The 27,525-nt window shown below is 43.3% G+C and overlaps 1 protein-coding gene across 8 annotated transcripts in view; it reads left to right on the top strand.

Moving 5' to 3' along the window:
• The window catches only part of SGCD (sarcoglycan delta), a 306,318-nt gene that overhangs the window by 185,417 nt on the left and 93,376 nt on the right, over nucleotides 1-27,525 (top strand). The window lies entirely within an intron of this gene.

The following is a 27,525-nucleotide window of genomic DNA, read 5'->3' as shown; positions in this document are numbered from 1 at the left end:
CATCCTTGTTTTTCACTAGATATATCAGTCATCTCTTCTTCAAAGTAGTCATTGCCATCTCGTTCAGATGAGATTATTCATTTTAACACTGTTTGAGTCTTTAGGAGAAGCCAAGTCTGTGGCTTTAATCCTGGTTTTACTTCCTGAGGGAGCTGTAAAGCTACACTTCCCTAGACAACTTTCAAGGACCTTCCCAGCCAGGCTCTGATATGAGCAGCATGTTTGAAGTCTTTTTGGCATTTCTTCCTCTGCTTTGGTCTTGTACAGTCCCAAACAGCTATGGCCAGCATTATGTCAGTAATGGGCCATGAGAAGTTGAATAAACAACCTCTGGCTTCCTGTACCCAGCAGATAAAATGCTGTGTCAGGGGAATGTGCAGTGTTCATTTTCTCTAACCAGGTTGTTGTCAAGGTGTGCAGAAGATTGCAGTGCCTGTGTGCATAGGGAGCAGGCAATTATAAAGAAGTAATCTACAAAAAGCTCCTGTGAGCGGGCAAAGAGTGGCCAAACTGGAGCAATTAATGCTTAACCAGAGCAGTTGTTTAATCTGGTGAAATGGATGCTGTTTTGATATCCATTTCATGCTGAACTATGGTCTTTAGATTAATGGAGTTGAGAAATAGGTGTTTCTGAGGTGGTGGAGCGTTGATCATTCAACATACAGGCAGTGCTGTGGGTATGAACCTGAGAACAAAATAAAAGGATTTCAAATGATCACTTTTCAGGAATACAGCTTTATTTCTTTATAATAACATAATTCAGTCCCATGCTTTTTTGCTAATTGGTGGTGGTCAGTCAGCTCTCTGCAGATTGGGAAGTCAGGTGAACATCTGTGCTCTTTCTCCATCACTGCCCTCTCATGATGCACTGCATTTTGCAGGCCAGGTGCTGAAGTGCCACATCCTAGGGATCTGTGCAGAAACCTCCCATTTCCAGCAGCTCTGTCCCCCCCACTAGGATACAGACTGGCTTTTGGAGGCATGCACTGATCTTCACTTTCTTGTCTGATTCTGTTTCCTTACTTGCCCTCGGATTACTGGAGATTATTCCAGGGTAAAGTGTATTTGTGTATGGCTTAGTTAATTCATATCTACTAATGCTAGTGGATGATGAACAGCATTTGGTGATAAAAACACAGGTGGTGCTACTGAGTCCTGCAGTGGGAGCAGCTTTATGGTTGTAGGCAGGGCCACACTAGTCAGGGTGAGTGTTTCTGGCACAGCCAGTTGGAAATAAATACAATAACTGGGCATATAAAATGTGATTCTTGCCCCAGTATGCACCCATTCATCTCCTGATCTCCTGCTGCTCCTGCAGCCTTGCCAGCTGCTTTGGATCCTGCTCTGCAATCCCTCCTGCACCATTCCCCGAGGCTGAGAAAACCACTTGGCCAAGTGAGTTTTTAGAGGCAGACTTTTATCTCTAAATAACATAGGAAAATTATCAAATGAGCAGATGCAAATATGGAAAAATCTTTCATTTGTTCCTGTTCTGATAAGAGGAGCTGAGAGTTCTTCTGGGGCAGAGGAGTGATCTGAGTAGTCAGTGAGCAATAGCTGCTGCTTAACAGGTCTGAGTTAACCCAGTGCTTGCAGAGCAGAAAGGAGAGGAAGGTTTGTGTTTCTGTTCTTCTGGAAAATGTCATATTTCTAGCATCTTCCTACCCCTGAGCTCTCCTTCCAGAACCTGAGTCTGTTCAACTCCACAGAACAGTCCTGGCGCTTACCAGAATTTAATGATGCTCATTATAGCCAATAAGTGCTCACAGTATTTTAATGAGCACAGCAAACCTGCTCAGGAAAACTCAGGGGTGTTTTAAATGCTGATAGTGGGGAGTAGAGAGTGGAGAAGGGGGAAAGGAGATGAAGCAAGACAATCTCAGGATAAAAAACCACCTCCTCATGATTGCTGTGGCAGTATCTGTCCACTCCACTCCCTTGTCCAGCCCTGGCCTTCCTTTCTCTGCCCTCTGCCTGCCCTCCTGCCTTGTGCTCCTGGAGACAACTCCTGTGAAATCAAGCCATAAACTTCCAATCAGTGACTTTTAACAATCAATCATCACTAATATTTTTCTAGGTTTTGCTTTTATTTTTTAATTAAATGCTTAAGCAAATGTATGTGTGTCTATTGCCTCTTACACAGGGCTGTCAAAGCAGTGTCACACCTCTGTGGGGACAGCTGGTCACTGTCTGCTCTGTCCTCTGGCACAATCATTCATTTCTCGTGTACTGTTTGATACTCTGTTTTTTTAAATGCCTTTATCCAGCACAGGCTGTATGAAAAACAGGCCTAGAGGGGACCTCAAATGTCACCTGCCTGTCCCACAGCTGGTTCCCCTGGCCAGGTCCATTTGCTGTGCTCATTTACATCAGGGCTGAGCTGCTCTGGGGCTGCAGGAAGCTCTGGGCAGGCTGCTGCCTCTAAACCTTGCTTGGATTTCTAAGGCCAACCACAGAATGAATCTGGACCAAAGCCACCAATTTGGTTGAAACCCAAATGTACCCTGAAGGTGGCCTAACTTAACGGAGGTAGAAACCACCATCCAGTGCTCAGCTTTCCAGTGATTCTTAGATACAGAGTGCCCTGCTTCATTCAGATCTTGGCTGGTATTAAGTCTGTGGTTTGCACATACTGGGCTGGGGGAAATGGTGTTACTGCCTGTGGGCTGTGTGTGACTGAGCCACTCAGTGTGCAGGTCCCAGCCAGCCACAGCTGCGTCCTGCAGTCACACCAGTGTGGCAGAGGGCTCCCCAGCAGCTGGGGAAGCCTGCAGCTGTGGTGGGCTCAGCCTCCAGCTGTGGTGGGCTCAGCCTGCAGCTGTGGTGGGCTCAGCCTCCAGCTGTGGTGCTCACAATGTCCAGCTGTGCTGCTCTAAACCTCCAGCTGTGGCAGGCTCATCCTTGAGCTGCACGGAGCTTGGCTGAGGTGGGCACAGCCCCTGCATGGGTTTGTAGGTCCCAACTTAATTATAAAGCTGGAATGAGAGCTCTTAACAACCTTCTCTTTCTGCTCCAGCTGCATTAGCAGCCAGTGATGCAGCTCTTCAGCAGCAGCATTGCCCGTGACTGTGCATATCAGCACATGGATATTTTATGCTGCACACCAGTGATGTGCTGGGGATCTGTATTTCACCTATTACTAGTGAGTTTAAAGCATTTTTTAAAAAGCTTCCTGTTGTATTAGTTTCTGAATATTACAAGAAAATATGTGCTTACATAAACACAGTAGACCAATATCCTTATTTTAAGCAGTCCAACGCTAGAAAGCTCTGATAATGGGCAATGACAGTGCAATGACCTCTTTCCACAAGGCTAGCACACAATGCCTGGTATTTTAAATGGTGTTAGGAGTCTGGAGCACTATGCATTAGTACCCCTTTATAGCCTGTTAGGCAGCAGGCAGAGCTTTAAACAGGAGAGATGAGGACTGTGTCCTGTTGAGGCTGTATTTAAATTTCAAACACCCACCTACTTGTCTGCCTATCAAACCATATAGGAGCTTTTGCTTTTTCTTTGCTCTTCCCTGTGTTTCTATCCACAGCTCCTGTTGCTTGTTATGGATTGTATTTTATTGGGGCAGGAGCTGTTTGCATATGTAGTGTTAAATACTGGCAGGCTCTACTAGACTTTAAACTGTAATAAATAGAAAATAATAATATTTTCCCCCAATCAGCTGAATTTCCTGGAGAACTGTCTTCTAAGAATCATCCAAAGTAAAGGCTTCAGATTAGTTTTGTAAATAAAATATTCTGCAACTTGGTATTCAGGAGTGCCTCCATGAGCCAAACTTAACATGTTCCTCCAGACTGGGAGAGCACCATCCCTGGAGGTGTGTACAGATGTGCAGCTGTGCTAGTTAGGGACAGGGTTTAGGGTGGACTTGGCAGTGCTGGGTTAGTGGCTGGACTCAATGATCTTAGGGGTCTTTTCTGACCTAAATAATTCTGTGACTGCATGTGCTGCGTCCAGGCCTGTGCAGGCTGCTTGTGCCACCTGTGTGTGCAGCTCCAAGGGGATGCAGGGTGGGATGGGCAGGCAGTGACCCCCTCCTTCCACCTTCCATGGGGCACAGAGAGGGGGATCCTCCTCCCCTCCTGGCCCAGTCAGGCTCAGCCTGGGGGTCCCTGACCACAGCCCTGCCACCTCTGGCTTCTCCTTCCATAACCACATGAGGTTTGCACCCTTTAGCATGAAGTTCAGCCATATTTTATTATTGTAATTGAACAGGAACAAATTACTTCAATTGTTCAGTTTTTTTCCCCTTTTTTTGCCTCAGGCTGCATTCATAGCTGAAGGGGTCTGGTTTAGCAACGTTGAATGAAATGTTGGCAATTTAGAGAGACAAAATGCTGCTGTGGATGGCACAAATGCTAAATATCATTATTATCTTGCTTTCTTTATTAAAAGTTGCTAGGAAAAATGAGCTTTTAAAATTTGGTTATGAGCAGTTATTTCCAATACAATTACTCCCTCTTGTGTGTAAACTACCTGCCACATTTCAATTACAGGAAAACAGTGGGGTAATAACACAGCAGTAAAGATGGATTAGAGTTAGGAAAGCTCATTGCCCTAGCTGGCAGGATTCTTCTATTAATGATTTAAAGGAGTAGACTTTGTTCTAATTTTTTTTTATTTTTAAGTCAGAGATTGGCTCAGAAGAAAATGACTGTTCTGTTTATGTTCCCTTTTCATGATTTCTCTGGGGTCTCTTAGGTGCAGTGGTAAGGCCAGCATGGGAAGGAGCTCTGATCAGCTTTTCAGCTTCTGCTGGTGCAGTTGTAATCCGTCAGCTAAAATTGGCTGGAGTTATAATTAATATTACTATATCCTTATTAAGGAAAGAGTGAAGTTCTTTTCTCTCCCTCTCCCCCTTGCACACACACACATTACAGAATTGTGCACTTTCCCGTCCTAATTCATGTTGCTCTTTCTGTAGAACAAGTAATTGTTCTGAGACTGCATTCACAGCCCAAGGGCTTTGTGTATTTCCCTCCTTTCCTCATTCACATGGACTGCATCTTCTGATATAAAGATGTTAATCTTGCAGTGGCCTGACAACACCAGCAGTGCTGTGAGTGATTGTACTATTAAGTGAAGAAGTTCCTATGGGTGAGATCCTTCCTGGCTGGAATTTAGCAGGAATCTTGGCACTGACATCAGTGGATCAAGCTCTTCAGTGCAATGCTTTTTATTTGCAGTTTTCTTTACAGCAACTTCTAATTTCTTTCCTCTAGACTGAGGATGAAGTGTGCTATGCTTTTCTTTTACTCTTTTTTAGACACTCGAATTTCATTCCTGGAGGGTTTCTGTTTCTGCATGAAAAGCAGCTGGGATTACTTATCTTTTTTAAAGATAGTTATAGTACTTTTTGCCTTCACTCATTTGGAGTTTAGAATAATATAGTCAGTTTAATTAGGATATTGTGTGAAGCTATTGAAAGTTTGCCCCTTCATTGCTGCATCCTCCAGGGCATCAAGGATTTGGTAGTGGTGACTTGTTGAGTTAAAGTGCATCAGTTTCTTCTAGTATTACACCTTTGAAACATTGGTCTCTCATAATATTTCATTTTTATTATCCTAATAACTACATTTTCTCAGCCAGTACAAGCACATAAGGCTTTCTTCATCCTTGTTACCGAAAAGTGATGAAAGGTCCCCATATTTTACCTCTCTGTCTCTACTCTCTGCTGAACCATTGAGTTTTTAGAGGCCTGCCATGGCATTGGATATGCTGACAGATTATGCTGTGGGAGCAAAAGGAATGGTGAAATATTAAGTGTTCTTCTCGTGCCACTAACCCAAGCTGCATGTGCTGCACTGCAATCACTTAGGTAACTCTGTGGGTTTTTTCTTTGACAATTGCTCAAGGCAGTCTGTGGTATACAGAGTATTAGAATGGCAGATGGCCCTTTCCCCTCAGATATTTTGTGTTGGGTTTCACCAGGAACTCAGGTTTATGTGACTGTGCTTCTGGATGGACAGGATTCCAGCTCTCAGTTCTCAGATGTTTCTGAGCCACTGTTCATACTCAAGTCATCTGAACAGAACTATGCATCCAGGAGAAACAAATATCTCAAACATATTTAGTTACTGCATTTTTCAGAGGCAGAACAAAGAAGTTTTATTTATTGGTATCTCTACTGTGAAAGAAGCTGCTGCATAAATTCTGTACTTACTACTCGCCAGGAGTGAAAGATTGTAAGTTATAAATGTCCCCACAGCAGAGAAATGTTTTATTGATGCTGTTTTCCTACTGGACACCAGAGAATTTAGCCCTGACATGAAGATACTCCAGGATATGTCCATTGGTTGTGAGTATTTCTGATTTGGAGGAAACTCAGCAATGCCCATCTCCTCACACCTGCAGTTCAGTGCACGTGTGCAGGCAAACCATCATCTGCCAGACTTGCTGTATGGGCCATGCTGAGACTCAGTAACTGTCTTGTGTATATCCACAGCAGGGAAATACCTGATTGCATTAAAAATACATGATGGCTTTGTTTGATGTCTCCAAGAACAGAGGGATGCAAGTAGATGGGGAAGGGAGGAGAGTGGCAGGGATTTGGGGAGATTGCAATGGGAGGTTGATAATTTGGTTTTTGGAATAACCCTTCATTTCCAGACATTTCTGCTTGTGAGGAGAGGGGGCCCTGTCTGCTGGTGTCCCAGGTCCCTGCTGTGATGGGGGGAGCACGATGGGAAGAGTTAACAGCCCAGGAGGAGCTGCTCAGTGTGAGGTGGAACAGCAAGGAGGGCATGGGTGGGCTGTGCAGAGAGTGAGTCATAAACTCTTGATCCCAGATCCTCCCTCCTGCCACCTCCCTCCAGAGGAGATTGTTCTCAGCTTCTTTCATCTGAGGAAATAAGATATTTCATATTAGTATTCATCTCAGTGCCAACAAAAGATCTTCAGACTAGCAGTTCTGAAGCAGAGAGAGATTTGTCTCTTAGAGAACATGTAAAAGGTATTATTATAAATGTGCAAAAGAACAAAAACAAGCTCACTGCTAAAATGTCGATAATCAGTGAGTCCCCTGAATAGCTTACAACCTGATCCTTCCCCATATTCTCACAGTGCAGGAGCAGAAATGATTTAATTTGGGAATCCATGCAGAAATAATGTGCCATGCTGAGCCATAGAGTCAGTTTGCTGCTGCTGCTTCTCTTGTTCCTTGAGTTCTTCTTTTTCTTTCTAAGCTTCTCAACATCCCTCCTGAACTCTCTGCACAGCAGAGAGCAATGGCCTTCCAGGCTTTCAAAACCTAGCAGCCACTGCTGGAACAAAAATACAATTCCTCTGAAGCATCTGTTCTGCATGGCTGCCTTCAGGCTGAGGTGCTGCTTGGAGTAGCCTCCACGCCTCCTTCCTCTTGTCCTGGCACTGCAAAGCCATCAGCTTTTCAGAAAATCTTCCTTGGCATTCTGAACCCCTGCTGCTGGAGCATTACCATGGAAAGGGAAGGGAGGTGGCTTTCTCTTAGAACTCTAAATGGCTGAGGGAATTCTGAAATACTGAGGAGCAGAAATCTTCCTGTGCTTTGCATGGAGCTGGGTCCTGCCTGCTCAGTGGGATGAGCTCGTGTTTGGCTAAACAAAAAGTAAAAGAAAAGTGCCCTAATCTTCCCACAGTTGTGCATTTATTTTATTTACCTTCTGCAAGTGTCTTCTGCTGTGATGACTGAGGGGTTTGAGGCCAGAACTGCAGCCCTGTGATGTGCAGAGTCTGTCTGTCCCCTCATGCCAGGGGGGAAATATTATCCCTGTATTAGCTCTTCCCCACTCCCATGCCTCATTTGATAGATGCATTTAAAATACGTGCTGCCATTTCCTGTGCCTGTTCTTCCAGAGCTCTGCAGTGGAGATGAGCTTGAATATATCACTGGAATTCATCATAGCTTGAGTTTAGTTCTGGCCATTTCCACTTCAATTGCATCTTCCCCTGAACCCGTCCTGCCTCCGCTGCCATGGCCAACAGCAAGATGGACTGAGGTAATTATATTTGTATTTTGGCCTGTTTCTGAGGGACTGCACTCCAGTGCACTTGCATGAAGGACAGCCTGTTAGCACGGAAATGATGTGGTTGCAGCCAGACTTAGAGAAGAGGAATAGATTCGCACAGGTAATTCAGCCTTAATCTCTTGAGTTCTCATTACTTTGCGTCCACCCAGTGCTACTGCCCACCTCCTTCCTTTCCAAACGAGATCCAGTAACTAAAAGAGAAATTATGGCAATTTTCTATATGAAATTTGTGATTATTTGCATTTAATTAAAGGCTTCTCTTGGGAAAATGAAGGGCAGCTTAACCTCAGAGAAGCCTCTACATCTCCAGTAATTACTTCTAATTGAAGTGCTTTGAGTTCCCATCCCACCAGAAGAAAAGGAAAAAAAAACCCTCAAACCTGAAAAGTTCACTCCCACACATAGGGTCCCTGAAAATTATTTTATCCTTGTGTAATTAAGGTGACTGAGGGTCTCAGAAATGATTCTTCAGTGTGGGCTAACCAGCTAAAATTAAGGTTTCATTACTGCAAAGGCTGGTTTGTGGTGTGCTGATGAGAAATCCAAGGCACAGCCCATACTCCTGAGCTGCCGTGCTGACAGGCATAGATGCAAGGGTGCAGGTGCACATCTTTTGCCTAAGTGCTCCTGGTGGTTTCTGCTTTTGTACAGGTTTTTTGATTTCCAATAGTATTTTGCTTATTATTGGCTGAACCTTTTTGGCTCAGTGTGTCCTGTGAAACACAGGAGAGGGGTTTTCTCAGCTGGAGGTGTGCAGAGCTAATCAATCAGCAGGAGAACTTTTGGGGTTGGGAACATCTTGGACATTTCCCTGCATCTCCACTTGTGTGAGCCCTAGTTTTTGATGCTGCAAAAAGTGTATCCTTCTCATGGCAGCTCCATTCCCTGGTCATCCTGGCACATGGAGCGTGTCCCTAGAGCACGGGTGGCTTTTTATAAACCACCCATCCCTGGCACAGGCATTGGGAACCAGCCCTGCCCTGCCCAGGGGCCGTGGTGCCCAGCTCAGTGGTACTGGGGGCTGTCCCCTGTCTGGGGGGAGCATGTCACCTCATGGTAAAGCCACCACCTCCACTCAAGCAGCACTTCCATGACACAAATTCTGCCTAATTACAGCTATCAGCATTTCCATACAGCTGCTAGCAGTGATGTTTCTGCTTGCGCCCTTTGGTGCTGTTAAATCCCTCCTTGTGTTGTGGGTCTGAAAACAGGCCTGCCATAAATCCAAGTTTGTATGTTGTAGCAGCAGGCACGGCCATTTTCTGCTGTTTATTCTTTCCACTGAAGATACCAAAGTTGAGAAGCATGAGAGTGTTCTGCTTTCCTGTGTTCTCACCGTGTTCATTAACATCTGGTATCACACCAGTCACAGGAATGTGCATCTGATTTCTGCTCTTTATCTTCCCTAAGGTTCTCTTTAATTTACACTGAAACACAGAAAAACTCTAGATGGACTGAAATATTGTAGAGTGACCTCTGAGATAGCCGTGGGTGAATTGTCAGAAATGGGAGCATAGTTTTCTTTTTTTTCTGAAGTTGCAGCTGCAGGTAAACACATGAAAACATTTGTGACCTGCCCCTGCTAACTTGTTAGCAAGCAAACATGCTTGAAAAGTGCATCTCTTCATTTGAAGAATAAGAAAAAAAATGTTTTAATTCTTTATGCAGAGTCCTGAAGTACTTGTATTTTGTGTAGGTGCAAGTCGTATAGACGTGTGTAGGTGCTGATTTTGATTCAGGTTATTTAATAGGGTGGTATTGTTTCTGACAACAAATATTAATCTTTCAAAACAAGACATTAGAGAATTTTGTTCTAGGAAACGAGGAAATCAAATGCCTTTTATAGTCTTCATTTTCTCTACTATAGTAGAAAGGGAATTCCTGCTAGTCACATATTTGTGCTAGTTACACAAACCACTTCTGAATCAAGCACTTATTTACAGGGAGATGTCATCAGCAGAGGCTGATGGAGGGCTTGCAGCAATGCCTTGAGCCTTGTGAAGAGGAGGAAATTCAGCCTGAGCAGCTGATGGCTGAGTTGTGGAAATAGCAGGCGAATTTACAGAAAACTGCTTTGTCTGGAAGGGAGAACAATTCACTTCACCAGCAGGTATAGATTGAAAGGCAAATTTCATCTTTATTTGAAGTTTCCTATTGACCAAAGATATTTGTCTTTGTTGGTATGATAAAGGATTCAGCCATGTGCTTTGCCCAAGAAACAGGCTGGATGTTAGAAAGCTGATGTGTAATTCCTTTCTTCTTCCCAGTGGAGATACATTTACTGCCATTACACCTTTCTTCTAATAGGAAGCTTTTGTGCAGAACAGTTTGCCTTGTCAGTCCTTTTTATATTGAGCTGAGAATGAGGAGCTTTTACATATTCAGGGCTGAAATAACAATTCTCTGTACAGGAAGGCTGAGGCCAGTAGAGACCCTGTTGTTCTTGCCATGTCAGGAGCTGGGGCATCCTTGGCACTTTTCCCACCACCAGTGGGGTCACTTTCCATCCTCCCAGCTGCCAGCCAGGGCAGCTCATAACAAATTTGCACTCACCAAAATGGCATTGAGAGATTTCCCTACAGGAGCAATCTGCACAAAGGAGCAGCTTTTCAACTTGAGGGCAGAAATCTGTGCTGTAGGTGGGGTCAGAACCCAGGGTGGGAAGGCAGTTAATTCCAGTTTTGTTGGTAAATTAATCTTAACAGACATGGAGTGGCCAGTCAGTTGTTGCATGACGTGGTTCTCCTCTTGCAGGGATGTAAATGGGTGGCATCAAGTTGGGGTTGCACAGTTACAAGTGAGAGAAGAACAGACTGGCAGCGCAGAGCTCCAGAAGGCAACTGCAAAGGACAGGGATTTAAACTTTGAAATATGGACAGTGTCTGGGCAATTGCAAAGAAGAGTCTGTCCTGGTTTGGAGGTTTTTTGGAATTACTTTTCCCCCCTCATAGGCAATAGAAGAGACTATTGCTTTGGGTTGGTAATAATCTGCAGGGTGACATATTAAATGGGTTTCACTCACCTAGGAAGTTTGTCAGTTTAAAACAAATACATAGATACTGTGAGGATTTATGCTGTACAGAACATATACAAGGACCCAAGAGAGCTCTGCAGACAGAAATAGCTGGAAAAAAATAATATAAATCCATGTTCTGAAGTCTTGCAGAAACAGGCTTCCAGTTTTGGAAACATGGCATAGGAGCCTGGAAATGGTGGACAGTTACAGCCCTGTAAATGAGAGTAAACTAATTAGTTGTGCTCATTTCTTTCCTTTTCTTCATTGCATGTTTTCCTGTTCTTGAAATGAATCCATCCATTAAGAAATGTGAAGTTAAATGGCTGAACTCTCTGCTCAGTCACAGTTCGCCCTGATGCTGGAGTTGGAGGCGCTGGCTGAAATGCTCACTGAGAGCCAGTGGAGAGATGATGAGATCCGTGGTGGGGAAATGACCACCATCCATCCAAAATGTTTTCAGCAGCAGCACTGGGAAGGGAATACACTGGTGCAATCTGTAGCTCTTGTTTCTGTTTTAAAGGTCTCTAATGAGCCATGTGTGCACTGCATTTCACCCTGGGAAATCCCACTGAAATCTGGCACTCTCATTTCATTTCTTACGCTGCTATATTTAGGGCAGAAAGCAGATCTCCCAGCGTGGCTCCTTCTGGCTTCTAGAAACCCTGCAAAGTGTCTTAGTAATATACACTAATTGCTTACCAAAGCTGCCAGCTCCCTGTGAAAATCCTTTCAAAAGATGGGAAGTGGAAGCAGAGCAGTTGCCTGCACTTTCTGCAGGCACGTGGCAGTATCCAGTTGTGTCTGTGCCATGGGGATGAGGGACAGATGACCTTGATGGATGTGGTGTTGTCTTCATTTCTGAGGGCTCACACTCAAACACTGTTTTTCAGCATCTCCCTTTTCATTCTGTGGATGAGGAGTCCAATCAGAGGTGTCCCCATTGAGTTTTAATGAGTGAATTAGATATTTCTTAAACCTGCAGTCAGTAGCAGTCTCAGAACATACATATTCCCTTCCTCTGATGTATTTATTTTTAATAAGTTCCCATCTTTCTTGACCTTAGTTCCACTAAAAGTCATTCACAGCTATGCCAAGTCAGGCATTCAACAACATCTTGTTATAATCAAAGGAATGGACCTCTCTGTTCAACACAATCTCTTTCCTGTGCTGAGGCCTGCCAGCCCAGCTGTCCCCAGATTTCTGCAGATGAAGTGAGAGGGTGGTCCATGCCTTGTGTTAAAGAAATCTGGTGCCTCACATGTTTTTCTGTTGTGGGTAGGAGGGAGAAGCAATACATGTCAGTATTAGCAGTGTAAGGTGAGAGTATAGTATTTTTATATTCTATAATTTAAAGAAATATTTCAGGTATTTCTTAGCCTTTCCATACTTGTCTATATAGGAAAAAATCTTTAAAACTGAATAATAATGGAGTGACTACAGTTTAGTAGAAATGACATTCAAAATCTGCTAAATTAAGCACAGAACATGTCCATCCCAGCAGCTTTCTGTTATCATTCACAGTTCTTTGGTAGTGATATAATTTTTCTGTAATCACTCAGAAAGATGGTTGGATATTTTTTCTATTAAATTCTGAAGGACTTAAACCTTTTCTGGCTTACCTTTGCTATTTTTCATGTTTATATACAACAGTATAATGCATCAGCATTCTTATACATTTCACATATAAAAATGAGCCATGTTTATAGAGGCTGTCAGACTTTCTATTCCACAGAATAACTGGAGCATCACTGTCAGTTGACACCAGCCTAAAAATCGCATATAGTTGCTGAAATGTCTTATTTTATGGCCCTGTTGCTGTTTAATAGCTAGGCTGTGCCCATTTCTTAATTCACCATATCTGTCCAGGAGTGCATTGGTGTTGGGGATGCTCTGCAGAGGTTCCAGGGTAGCTCTGCTGCTTTTGTGGGTGCCCTGATCAGCCAAGCTGCTGTTGGCTGAGGAGCTGCCCAGGCTGTGATAATTACCTGGTGAGGTAAACCACTCTACACTGCTTTAACCTTCTTTCAGCAGGTTTCTCCTACCAGGCACTGGAATATAAAATGATTACTTTTTTTCTCTCTCTCCGCAGTATTTAACCTCAGGAGATTTTGGATAGGTTTTGGCTATTACAGACACAGTAAATGCCTAGCTAGAAGCTATCTGGTATTCATAACCTTAAGGTATTTAGGAAATCATAAAAGGTGAATGGATTTTTTTCCTTTTTTTCTTTTTCTCTGGGTTTTTTTTTTAATTTTTTTTTTAAAGGAGAATAGCTCCAAGAGCTGAAGGCACTGCTTGCCTTTCAGGTAGATTCCACTCAGGATGATAAATTATGGCTGAACTGAACCAAAATGTTCCTAATGGCCCTAGTCAAAAGGCCTATTACAGGATGTCTAACTCACTTAAATTCCTTTTGGCTTTAAATTGTTAATGATTAGGTGTTTTAGGGCTAAAGTGATATACACTTAAAGGGCACTTTGCTTTAAGGTTAGCCAAACTGAGCACCTCAAGTGAGGGACACAGATTCACTTGAGTGACCTTCAGGCAGAGAAATCAGGATGTTGTCTCTGCAGGTGGGTAATTTTATGGGAATATTTGCAGGATACCAGGCAGATTTGTGGAAGAGGAAGCAGAGGAACATTCTGGAGCAGAGAGCAGCAGCAGCTTTGGCCGGCCCTTGTGGTTTTTAAATGGCACTTTTGACACTGCAGAGGGAAAGTCTGTTTGTCTTTGGTTATGATGTTTGGAGGAGTAAACATTCTGTGATGCTGAAGGTGTTTTCCCAAAGGAACAGCTGGTCAGCTGTAAGGCACCAGTCCTGTGCTGACTGCAGCAGTTCCTTGGGTTTAAGTGTGGTTTTGCAGCAGTGGAGGTGCCAAACCTGTCTGATAATCACAAAGGTTTGGACTCCTGTCCAGTTCTGTGCTCCTGACTAATGAGCAATGCCACGTGTTTGTCTGAAAGGATGTGCAGTTATGTAGTAGAAATCCCTTCAGCATTGTCAGCTTTAGGAACTTCTCAATTTCATAGATTTTTAATGTCTTCTGACAGTGAATCACAGAAAATTCCAAGTCACTTCACACAGGCACTTATGGGACCTGGGTACTCACAGCAGCCTTGCTCACATGGATATTAATGTTCAGTTTGGCTTTTTTAAATTCATGGATGAGTTTATTGGAATTGAGTTTTGCCTTCTAATCCTTTTCCCTGAGTGCTATCAGCACATGGATTTAGCAGCTGCACATGCTGCCTTCTGCTCAGGCAAGATCAGAGGTGACCTGAAGATCCAGTCCCTGGATCAGACTCACACTCACCTTCCTTTATCCAGGGCTTAGGTTCAGGGCCAGCAAGCAGAACCTGCAGGAAAAGATGCCAAGCAGAAATACCAGGAGTGGCCCCCTAATAAAACATATGCCCATGCACAGTTGGCTTGCAGAAAAAGCTGAAAGGATATTTTCCAAAATATCTACATTGCTCCTCGGGCTGCACAGACAGCTTGCAGGCATCCAGGACCATAACACTGCCATCTTCTGACATTTTTATTGCAGAATAAAGGAGGAATTCTTTATAAATTTCAAAATACCAATTTTCCTTTGGTTTTTCCCCTCTTGGTGATGCAACTCCCCGCTGGGGAGTTTAAGCAAACATTGTTCCCAGCTTGTTTGGGATGCTGTTAATGGGAATTCCTGGCCCAGTGCATTGCAGACGTCTGGCTCCTCCAGAATGTTTCTATTCCCTGCTGATTCGCTTCCCCTTTGATATCTGACGAGTCAGCAGGTCTTTAATTGCTCTTCCTCTTAGCAGGGAGTTCTCTCGCTCAATACATTAAATATTTGATTGCCCCAGGTCTCCAGACAGAGCAGGGCACACAGGGGGGTTTACTGCTCCCCAGGCAAAGCCTGTTGCCCTTCCAGACAGTGAATCTGGCAGCTCAGCCCGAGGCCATGCCTGGGAAGCCTTTCCTGGAGCCCGGGGGAGCACAGGGATCTGAGAAGGCCAGGTGGTTTGGGATGCTGGGAGGAATTTTGGTATGGCAGCAGCTGTGCTCAGTAAGGCTTGCTGCATGGGAGTCTGCACCTCACCAGGGAGGTCCCTGCATGGCCAGGAGGTGAGTGTGGCCACGTGTCCTGCAGCTCCCAGAACTCCTTTTTTAAACTTTCTTTAAAGCAGCAATGCAGAAATACCCACGGGGATACTCCTGTGCTTGGTGGATTGTGGAGTTTGCCTTCAGGGACTTAGTAAGATGGGCTATTATAGCAGTAAAATTATCTTCTGGTAACTTTCTTGGTTATTATACATGTATTTCATACTCAGTGAGCTGAAATAAGGACACTTTTAATCGTGTTTTCCAAGTGTTTTAGATGAATGCACCATGTAGGGACAATCTCTGTGCCTTGCAGAAGGAAGCCTGGCTTCCAGGTGGGGCTGTTCCCTGGCTTCCAGGTGGGGCAGAGCTGGGGTTTCAGCTTTGCAGGTGGCTCCTTGAGAGGGGAAATCCAGTGCAGCATTCACAAGCAGGCTCAGAAATTTGGGATTTGCTGATGGCTGCTGCCTCCCCGCTCTGGGGAGGAATCTCTGCACACGATGCTGTGTGGGAGTGTGCAGGCTCACACTGGGGAAAGCAGCAGCAGTCCTGGGGATTGTCAGCAGTGTAGGCTTGAGGCAGGAGCTGCAGTGCAGTCTGTGGAGGAGAATATCCCAAATGCACCTCTGTGCATCTGCCTTTGGGCTTCCTCTTGTCTGAAGTCTTGGAGCCTCCGTGTTTCTTATGGAGCGTGGAGTTGTGTTGGGAGTAGAACAGAATGAAAGGCTGAGAAATGCAGACAGCAGCGTGCACTTCACACACACATTCCATCACTTCATCCCTGGTGGGTGGCACTGGAGAGAAGAAAAACCTTGGTGGGGATAATGGGGGAAGGAAGAGCCCTACAGCCTCACTTTGTTAATCCTATTAGCCTGGTCCTAATGTAAGAGAAGCTGCTTACAGTGCACATGCTCAAGTGATGACTTGAAAAAAATCACACAAGTTTCCCTCCCACTGAGTCAAAGAGAAGCAATCTCACTCCCACTGAAATGAAGTAAATGTAGCTGCTATTAGAGCAGAGCAGTGAGCAGCAGAACTATCATTTTGTGGAGCAGACCTTTTAAATAGACCTTCAGATTAAGAAAAATCGGTGCAGAATAAAATTGTGTCCTGAAGCAAAGTTGGCAGTACTGCAGCAGTGAGACAGTGGAACCCTATGAATACATAAGTGGTGTTTTCCCACATTATTCAAAGTGCCCACTTGCTGAGCAAGTGGAGCAGAAAGTTCTGGGCAGATGAGGAATGGGAAGAGAGCAGTCAGTCCATCCACATAGAGCCTTGACTTCTGCCAGGCTGTTAATATCAGGGATGTCTGTGACCTTCCAGTCAAGCAGGGGAGAATAACTCTTCAGCAGTCAGGTTCAATCCAGCTAATGTTTCCAAGATTAAATGCATACTTGCAGACTAGATCTGATTGCTAGTTTTACTCTGAACCCTTCCTGTCCACACAATTTCAGCGTTCAGGCTGCTGCAGGTTTGTGCCGTGGTGCTGTATACAAGGAGAGAGCTGGCAAGAAATGTGGGAGAGCTTGAGAGGCTTCCTTTGCTCTGAGCAATGCAGAAAATCCCCTCTTTGATGCCTGAAGAGAACCATCCTGTGCCTCAGTATCTGCGTTCCACAGGTGCCCTCCAGGTGGGACAGTTGCCCTTGTGTCCCTTCAGCCACATCCAGCTCTCCAGGAGCTCAGTCCCAGTGGTTCTGCCAGGGCTGTGGAATGGGGCTGAACAACCTTCAGGGATGAGATTGGGCATTGTGGCCCTGTGGCACTGCAAGGCTTTGTTTTTGAATGATTCCACTTAGAGATTTGACCAATATCTTCATTAATGGAAACCAGTTGATGGTCCAGCCCTGTCTGAGGTAATAGAGCACACAAGGAAAGCTTGGTGACTGCCAACTTTCAGCTAAAGCTAAAGGCTTTTACAGCAGTAATACACAGTTTAATACAATTTCTAGATTGGAAAATCAGGGAGTTTGCCACTGTACACAAACATCTCAGCTCTCACGAGTGGATTTGGAATGGAGGCGGGCTGAGTCACCTACCCAGTGCCCATGTCAGGGAAGATTTCCATAGAGCCAGTTTACCTGTCTCCTGTTGATAAAAATAATTGGAATTATTGGAGCTTCAAAGCCGTGGAGAAAGTAATGGATGACCAGCTGCACTTCAAATGAAAAAGTAATCTGTGGAATAATTGCTGCCAGTCAGCCCGAGCCCAGCTGTGAAATATTAATGTGTTGCTTGATCAGTCTATACAGAGCTCTCAATCATCCTCCTAGAGAGCAGCACAAACCCAACAAACAGCTCAGGATTTGTACTCAGCCAGATTATTGACAGGGGCAGAATAAGATGTTCTAATGTGGTATTTGCTGGAAGCAAGTAACAGTTATTGGGTGCTAATGGAAAACTTTTTCATAATATTTACGTGTTCACAGATGATCTGTCTTACTCCTCTGCCAGCACCCATCATCTCACTGGGGACAAGCAGTGGCAGCTTGGGGACAGCACTGCTGTGAAACCTGGCAGCCAGTGATAGTCTAGGAGGAAAAAAAATCCATTGAACAGAGGGTTTGCTATATTTAACAGTGACCTGTGTGCCTCAGAGCCTGGTGAGAGGGAAGCTGCCACCCTGATCCAGCCAAGCCCTGCACTCCAGGTGTGTGAATGCTCCTGTTTGCTTCAGAGAAACTTTGAGTAAGCTGGAGCACTTTGTGAGATTGAAGTCTACTGAGTAGGAGTTCATAAGTAAAAGAGAAAGATCTGCGCAGGATTTCTCTTTTGGAGCCCTTGAAGTTTACAGAAGTTCAGCTTCAAAAAAGGGAGGCAGCCAGGGAGTGAACAGAGGCTGCTTTGATTAGGAATGCTGCAAAGTTCTGATAGTCCCATGAGATGTGGGCCTCAAGCTGCCTTTGTTAATGGGAATTACTTTTTCTTTGGTGTCTCTCTGTGTACCCCCTCCTGGTCAGAGCAGATCTGAGCATCTCAGTGTCCATCCTCCCTTGGTCTGGGCACAGGACAGTGCCAAACCTCAGAGAAAAATCTGGTTTGTCTCTGAAGAGGGTTCAGCTTTGGGATTGGGGACTGCCTTCACACTGTTGCAGAAGAGCAATGCATTACTTCAGAGCTTCTGTTCAGAACTAGGAAATGAGGGATTTGGATCTCTGTAGTCTACATGCTGTACAGCTTTGAGAGTGGATGGTTTTTGACTCCCCGAGAAGCAAGTGGCCCAGCCATCACCCTGGAGAGTGCAAGACTTCCCCTTGTCCCTGCAGCTCCAGAGCTGTGCTTTTGTGTAACCTCATGTCATTCTCTGGCCCTATTTTCTCCTTCCCAATCCCTTGCTTATCACCACTATGAGATTTTTTTTGGAAGGGACAGCTTTTATATAATAAAATACATTATCATTATTATTAGATCTGTAATTATTACATTTGTATATCACAGCAAACTTATGCTCAGATTTCAGAATTAACCAGAATTAGCACTCCATTTGTTTGGCTGTAGAGCAAGTAGTACAACCCAGAAAACTTTGCTCTTCTGGGCAACATGACCTGGAGGAGCAGAGTCTTCCAGAGCCTGCAGGACAACACCAGGCAGCCTGTTGAGCCACATGTTTAAGATGATTGCTTTAGGTATTATTGCATTATAAATAGCTGCTAATAATGGTAGCATAACAGCAAGGCTCTCAGCTGATGTAAATTGGAAACTGTAATTCCGTAGAAGTTAATGGACCTCAACTGATTTACACTAGTTGGCTGTCTGGACCTTAGCAAATGATTCTAAATCTGATAAAATTAAATGAGATTCAAAGCTCTCTCACATAAGAGAATATTAAACCCTATCTCTGCTGTCAGACTTCTGCACGGCTGTCAGGCTTTGTAGCTGGGACTTTAAGATCCTGTTTTAAGTTCTTGATTTTATTATTTGATATTTTTTTCACTTCTCTCTCTTTTATTTTGTTTAGTTGGTAAAATCTTATTTCCTAAAAAGAAGAATTAGAAAAATCCCCCATTTTGAGGCATCGTTAGATGCCATTTGTTGGTATTAACGAGCTGTTGGTAGAGATTTTAAAGCCATAGACATTTGTGTCCTTTAATTTCAGTTCAGAATGCAGACATTGAAAACATCTGTTCAGCATCCATTCTGGAGAGGTCTGTAACCTCAGTATTTTTCACTTGTCCTCAGGAAAATACTGTAAATTTTATTTAATGTGACTGCCTCTAGCCTATAAATTAATTTAAAAAATCAAAAGCCATAGGTTTTCAAATGTGGTGGAATTAAAACTGAGTGTTGAGTTAGTTCATGACAAGCTGTGGGTTGTTTTGGAGCAGGGATCAACAAGGTGACAGCTCCTAGGGAAGGGGACCCAGTGGTCAGAAGTGACGAGCTGGGAGATCTGGGAGAAATTCACCCTTTGAAGATTTCTTGCATCTCCTGGCAGAAATGTACAAACCATGGTTCCTTCTGTTGGTTCTTCTGCAGGGATCCCAGCTGGCTTGAGCAGTCTGAGGAGCAGAAATCCTGACTGGTCTGACAGAACTGGGGCAGGGCACGGGCGGGAGGTGAGAGCTCGGCAGCGCCTTCGTGCAGAGCAGCCCCTCTGGCCAGGCTCTGCTGCAGGGATGGAATTGGCCTTGCTGGGTGTCAAACACAGTCCTGAGGCAGTGATTGCCCCCTGAGTCCCTGTGGAATGGGACCTGTGTGTCTGAGTCAAAGGCACTGGGAACGTGAGGCTCCAGTGCAAAGCTTCCCTGAGCATCGGAGCCACTGCAGACAGCCACAGGCAGGATCCCTAAACAAGTCCCAGGACTGGGACTACTCAGAAGGGTGGAAAAAACTCTCATTTGTGCCCATGCTGCTGTGAGCAGTTTTGGGCAGCTTTCACAGATGTTGGTGTGAGGTAAAACACCAGAAATTTGTTTGAAACCAAGCGTAAGTCTCAAACTACAGATTTGTTTTCTTCAGTACATTACTGCATGCTGAGGTCTCCACTAAAGCAGAAGGTAAATGAAATCATCAGCATCATCTTCACTGAATTTGATTAAAAAAGGTAATGTGTGTTTAAAAATTCATGGCACAGACCCACAGATGCTCATGCAGACATGCAGGGTGCAATCAGACAAGCCTATGTTTCTTGTAGGAAACTGGCACTGAAAGTTGCACCCATCCATATTTGAGTTAGGACATCTTGGTGGAGCTTTTTTTATCTGTTAATTTTCTCCCTGAATTCATCTTCCCAGTCAGCATTGTACAAGCAACTTCCCATTGTATCATTTCTTTTGGATCCATTCATAAAGCTGAAATCTCAGGGCAGACTTGAAAGAGTAATACATAAAAAATACAGTCACATATATTTTTCCTAATTCCGGTAGCGAGCTGAGAAAATCTATATTCTTTGAATATTGGAGCTTTGGATTTCCCAAGGCATAAAAACATCCCTGGTGTGTCTCTTGCTGTAAATCAGAAGTGGCATCTCTCTGCTGGCGTGGTTCCTTCAGCAGTGGAGGAACTCCACACTCTTGGGGCCAAACAGCTGCTGCTTGAACCATGTTTCTGTTAAAATCCTCCCAATGTTGTAGTTTGTTGGTGAGCAAAGCTCGTAATTGCTGCCAGTGAATTTAGAGCAAACAGCAATAAAATATGTGTGTGTAAAAGAAAATTTCATCTGCAAGCCTAATGGAAAAGGAACCCTGTGTGGGTCTCTGGAAATTATGTGTTACTGGATTTAGTGAGACTAAGCAGAAATGCAGCAGCCCTGCATGCTCAGATCGTTGAATTGCTGTGTGTGAATAAGGGTAACAGGATTTGGACAACACTGGGAGGGAGACAGGGAAATTAATTTTCTTGGTGTGCTGCCTGTAACTTTCAAACAATTCTGGGAGACTCCTGATAAGGGCCGGTGAGACTTGTTCTGGGAACAAAATGATGTTAACCAATGTGTGAGTAAACTCTGCTCGGCACTCCACTTGTCATTATTCAATCTGTCCTGACGAATAACACAGATAAAAGGATGCTCTCACTCCCTTGATGCAGAGGACTGACACACGCAGTGAATCATAATCAAGCCAGGGACTCGGTTTTTTCCCTTTTTTTATTATTTTTTTCAGATAAGAGAAGCAGTTACCAGCTTTTAAATAGCATCATAAATTATTTGTTCTCTTTTGGCAAAAATGCTTATTTGCATCTCATAGCGAAAATCATCTGGGCTTTGGCAAAATTATTTAAGACTTGTTTTAGTGTGTGTTGTTATGTTTTGCTTATCCAAGCTCTGGGCCAACTGTAATTTACTTGATATTAATTAGTCCAGAGCTGTGAAATGGGCATATTGAGCCAAACTGCTTTTGTGCTGTGTTACCCAGGTTTAAAAAATGAATCTGCAAATGCCCAAATCTCTGTCTTTTCCTATATTTTACATCAATCCAAGTCCAGAGTTGTTCTTTGTTTGATATCATTGCCATATAGCTAAATATAATAAATATACTAAGTAAGCTACTGCTTCTACTTATGGCATGCATTTTAAGAAATGTTTTTTAGAGGTGTATATGATAAAGATATTCCAAAGAATGCTTTTAGGACTTCTAATGGAACTCCAAAGGCACATTTCCTCTCGTTTCAAGTTCAGGACAAGGGCTCCTCTACCATCACCCTGAAGGAAAGAGGTGAGAGAAGTCAAACAGAGCTCCTAGAAATCTGCATAAAAGTTCTTAAATGTGGTGCTGACCAAGTTTTCCTGGAGCAGCAATTGACTGTGCAGTCTCCATGAAGAGCTAACGTTTGGCATCCTCATGTGCTGGTGGTGTTCCCAGGCTGGCTCCAGGCATCAGCTCCTGCTTTCCTCTCCCTTTTGCCCTGAACCCTTGTGCAGCCCTCAGCTCTTCTGAGCTGAGCCTAGAGAAATAAGATACTCATTAAGGAGTATCTTATTTCATTAAGCCACCCATTAAGGAAGACTTTGGGTTTGTTTTTTTTTTCCCTGTGGTAGAGAAATTGTCTATTAATTTGTCAAGACCAAAGACATAAATATTTGATTTTCATGGAGTCACAATATTAACAAAAAGTATGCAAGCTCACTTTTGTTTCATTAGTCGCAATAAGCTAAGGCAATTTCAGTTCATAAACACAGTTTTTGATTGTATTGGCACGGTTTTAAAATAAATTTTAAATCCTGTTACTTGAAATCTGTAAACAAAATATAGTTCTTTCATCTAATTTATGTTGTCAAGAGCAAAGTAATTTACATAAGAGGGTTGATAGACTATCAGGAACAGCTATACTTTGAGAGAGAAAAGCCTATTAGATCTTAATCCATCTGATAAGCATATTACTTCCACCAAAGCCTACTTCTTTCGTATTCTGTATAAATAATTCCATTTAGTGTAATTGATTATTTTACAGCAGGAACCAAGATAGATATTGTTGGAGGAGAATCAGCCTATTAGTCACGTTTTGGAGGTTGTTCTGGAGAAGTCAGATTTCGATAAGCTGGAGGCCTGAGCGATTTGAGGAGAGGATCACCAGCCAAGTTGTCATTGTGCAGCTTCTGTTCACTCCCAAATATTGGCTGAGCTGTTGTGCTTTCGTTCACGAGAGCAGGAGGAAGAAAGCAGCTGCAGAGAGCTGCAGGGAGGCACCATCAGTACTGGTCTAGAGCTGGGCTTTACCTGGGAACGTGTCAGACAATCCATGCAGGAAAGCTGTGGGCTGGACTTGATGATCTGGGTTGGACTGAATGATCTTTAAGGTCTCTTCCAACCTTGTCATTCTGTGAATTCTGTGAAATGTTGCTGATTGCAGTGATGCCTCAGGTTTTAGCTTTTATATTTTTCAGATTCTGTACTGCTTTAGTGTATATTTCTGAGCTTCACATCAGGGGATGGTGAGCTCTCTGCACAGAGCCGGGAGACAAAACAATTCCTTCTCTAGCTGGGGACCAAGGACAACTGATCCAAATCTCATATAAAACTAAACCCTGAGGCATCAGCAGAGCGTGCCAGGAATTGTCAGTGCGTGCTCTGGGGGTCCTGGGTGGGTACCCCAGCAGTCCAGGAGGGATGGATGCTGCAGCCGTGTTGGGTGTCTGGGGCAGATGTGAGTTACAGTGGCATCACTGCAGTGCAGCAGAACTTTAGGGTTTTTTTGTGTAATGGAAAGGTTGGCATGGAACATTTTTGTCTACGTGTTTTGTCTTGTTCCTTCCTTCTTTTCTCTGCCTTTTGGGTTTTGAGGGGTTTTTTTGGCTTTTTTTTCTGCCTTTGTGTTACCTTTTTCTCCTGGCTGCATGATTACACATTCAACTTTTTTTTTGTTGCATTCCTAAAGCAATTGGAATCCCACACTTCTGCCAAATAACATGAAGCCCTATTTTGTGTGTGAGCACTTCTAAAGGTTAAAAGAGCAGGCTGTGGCTAAGCATAGGTAGAATCCATGTGGTGGCATTTCAAGATTATGGAAATCCAGAATTTGTTTTCACAATCAGTATTTAAACTTCAGCAATGGCAACAACTCTTGCCTTCATGGTAGTGGGCTGTCACAGCAGGTTAGTGCACCTTGAGCAGAAAATAATTGGAAAAGGTGGTTTTCCTTGAGGGAATGCTGAGCATGTTTTTAATGGTAGCATTAATAGGCTCTTTGCAGAAGATCTCGTCCAACCATTATCTATGCCAGATGAAAAAAAAAATTGAAAAAAGAAAATTGTTCTTTTATTTCTGGGAGTGAGTCTGTCTCATCTACCCCTGTACACAGCACTATGCACAACATGTTCTGGAATCATGGCATACCCTGAACTGTGGCAGGCTGGATTTTGGTTTAGGCTTTAGTGCTTTATTCTCCACCAGAGCACGTCCAAATTGTGGGGCTGAGTGCCCAGAGCTCCTGGTTCATGCTCAAACCTGAACTGCAAAGTCAATCTCATTGCTGAATTCATTCCTCTTGCTCTGTTGCTGTATCTGAAGTGCATTTCTTTCTTTATTTGTGTCTTTTTCAAATGGAGAGAGTAAAACATCGCATACAAAAAAGATGTACAAGTTCAGATTTCCAGGTAGTAGAATAAATGTGAAGTTTGATGAATTTGTACCAGAAAAATTCTTGAATGAAGGCACAGTGTAGACTTCATTTGAGAGCTGGGGTTTTTTTTATTTTTATATTGCAGCCAAAACATGAGAATTTACCTTACAAAGATTTCTGAGGAAGAAGGTAAAACTGATGTATGTGTACGTGTTGTAGACCTGTCTAAGGCCAAAACTAGGTTTAATTGTTCCTTAGATGTTTAGATTTTTAAACTGTGGCTTTCAAGGAGGGGGAAAGCTTCCCTCATCTACAGCCAAGCATGCAAATATAGCAGCTTCAATTACAGACAGAGCTGTGAACAAATACGCACATTTTTGTCAGGAAATCCTTAAATCAAGCCAAAGGACAGCCCTTGTGGTGTCAGTTTGTAGCACCTGGTTGGTGGCATCCCACAGAATTACTGTGGCTTTTCCTTGACAGGCTTTTGTGCTCCATCCTACAAGGAAGGACAAACATGATAGAGTGACTGTGATAATCAGTCATGGATTTATGAGAGCACAGAGATGAATTTGATTGGGATGAATAGAGAATCAAAAATCAATTAATGGCTGATTATTGTTTCTTCCACAAATTGATTTCAGATTTTGGCAGCCTTTAGGAAATGTTCTGCCAGGTGTGATGAGCTTAGCAATGTTAAAAAAACAGACAAGAATAAAGTCTTCATCTTATGGCTCAGTCTTAAATACCTAAAAATACCTGAAGTGAAACATGAGAATAAATCACACCTTTTCCATCTTGTGTCCCCTTTCCTTTTTTTTTCCTTTCAATCTGCCCTTTCCTTTTTTTTTTTTTTTCTTTCTCCTTTCAATCTCAGACATCTTTTCTTTCTAATTGTTTGTTAAAATGCATTAAACAGGTTTGGATGTGGATCCTTCTCCTTTTATACATGTGGTGGCTGTGTTTAAGTGCTGTCCCTCTCTGTGTGAATTACAAAAGGGTTCATTATCAGCTTCCAGAGACGTGTGTCACTGTTATTCAACCCATCACCGTGTTGAGGGATTGTTAGTTAGTCCCACAGATTGTCTGATCTCTGGGATTATTGTTGGAAGGACAAAAGGGAGAAGCTTGAATTGCAGCACAGGAGGAAGAGACGAGGGTCAGATGCGCTCAGGTGCTCAATGTCTTCTGCAAACTTGGAGCCTTTCCTGCAATTCAGGGTAAATTGAAAATATTCTGTGCAGGTGGAGAAGAAATCTTTTATACCCAGAGAAATGAATGCACGGGATTCTAAAGGGATTAGTGACTCTAATGTGCTTATAAAGAAAGAAAGTAAAAATATTTACTTTTGAAAATATGGGAACTGAGGAGTACTGTTAGTAGAGGAAGAGAGGTCACCAGTGGGAGCTGAGAACATGTAAATATTATCCAGCAGCTCTATAAATGAGGGAAGTTAAACATGCCTTTGGAGATGGGTAATTGTTAAATACTCTCAAGTCCTTTATGAAAACTATGAAAGATTTTTCTTTCAAAAGGGGAGGAGGACAGATTTCTTTATAAAACTGCATAAAAGCAGGAACAGGAGTCTAGAGTGCGACACTGTTTCTGTGTGTCTTAGGAGATCTGCTTTTGTATTACTTGAGTCAAAATCTGAGAAAAACCCTATTCTGAATAAATATTTTTTGGCTGAACTGATTAAAGACTCAAAGTTTTGAACTGTAAAGTGCAGTGAGCACAGAAGGAGAAACAGGGATTCATTTTTGTAGCCTGTGCAAGTTTCACAGTACATGAAAAGCCCAAAGCATTTTCTTGTGCTTACACATTTGGTGAGTTTGGAAAGAAGACTGTGGGCAATTTGAGGCCCTCAGCTAGGAGTGTCCATGTGTCCCCTGCCCCAGCCTGCCTACCCCAGGCTCTGCTTGCAGGTCACACCTCCCTCTCCTTTGTTGCAGAGGTGGCACTCAGAGTGCCCAGGCAGATACAGGAATACTTAGTCACAAATTATACTTCTTTCTGAAACTTCAGCCAGGAGCCAAAGTAATTCCTCAGTTTATATAAAATAACTTTAAAACTTTAAAATTTTGGTGGTGCTGTCTTCTTGGCATGTGTGTTATCACTGCTGCTGGAGGTGCATATACTGAAGCAAAACATGAAAACTTGGCTATTACTGTTGCTCACCCATATCAGCTATAAATATGGGACTGTTTCTGTATTGAACAGCATAAAAACACATGATTTCTAAAGGGAAAAGGTTTTGGTTAGTTGTGAAAACGGAGGAGAAATGTGTGCATTTACAAAGAGCACATAACATCCCTCTTTTCAGAGGCAGGATGTGGGTGGATGAGTCTGTTCCCAACCTCAGGGAATTGTGAGCTGGTGAAGGTGAGGCTTTCTTTGGGTGCCCCACTGCTGGTAAAGCACACCTGAGGCAGTCTGGATGTTTCCCTACAAAGCCCTCAATCATATCTTCAGGAATTTCCATGTGTGAGCAAAGCCCAAGAATATTCTGTGCAGCTGAGTAGGTCCTGTCCACCACAAATACAACAGAATTCATGTTAGGTTAACCCTGTTTAACTGCAGAATACTCATTAGATTTACCCAACTCTTACCAGACACCAAAAATATGAGCAGGCAGGATAAAATGTCTCAGTAGACCTTCACCCAATGCCTTTGGCTGTAAGGAGTTACCTGTGTGCCCAGGTCTTTATTGCACAGACATAAATGTGGGTTTTAATGGCTGCAAACACCCAAAACTCAATCTTCCAGTCTGATTTTTCTCTCAAGAAGTTTAGACTGCAACCTTTGAAAAGGGACAGGCAGAACTATCAGTTATTTAATAAAGATAATAGCCTTTTGGGGATAGGGGTAATAACGAAAGTAATTACTAATGAGGTTTTGGCAGATTAAATGGACTCTCCAGATGATGTGAGATTTAGCTCTTCCCTGTGTCAATATGGGTAGTGAAATATTTGGATGTGTTTTTCAGTGATATCTGTCAGCCTCTCCTTTTTACTCTCCATGTAGCCATTTACCTCAAGCAGTCCATGAATGAGAAAGAAAAAAGAATCAGTATGTAATGTAAAAGCCTGGACTGTTAGATTCCTGCAGTGTCCTCAGGGTTTTGGCAGCACATTTGAGGCCCAACTCCTCTTACTTAATAAATTCTGGATGTGAAACTTCACTTTTACAGATCATATTAAAAAAAAAAGTTTGGAACATTAACTTTAAGTGGAGTCCATTTAACAAGCCCATTTTTCACTAACTTTCTTTGCTGTGGAAACATGCACTACATAAGTGTGGAATGGAAGTTTTTTCCCTGTGGCAACGGGATATTACTTTTACTACTCTAACTTCAGAAGTGAGGCTATAATGTGAGGCAAAAAAAAAAAAATGAATGTCAATGTCACA

Source organism: Onychostruthus taczanowskii, unplaced genomic scaffold, assembly GCF_017590055.1.
Source record: "Onychostruthus taczanowskii isolate IOZ18803 unplaced genomic scaffold, ASM1759005v1 scaffold14, whole genome shotgun sequence".
Lineage (NCBI taxonomy): Eukaryota > Metazoa > Chordata > Aves > Passeriformes > Passeridae > Onychostruthus > Onychostruthus taczanowskii.
Note: the sequence above shows the minus strand (reverse complement) of the source record. Positions and strands in the feature narration are given on the sequence as shown.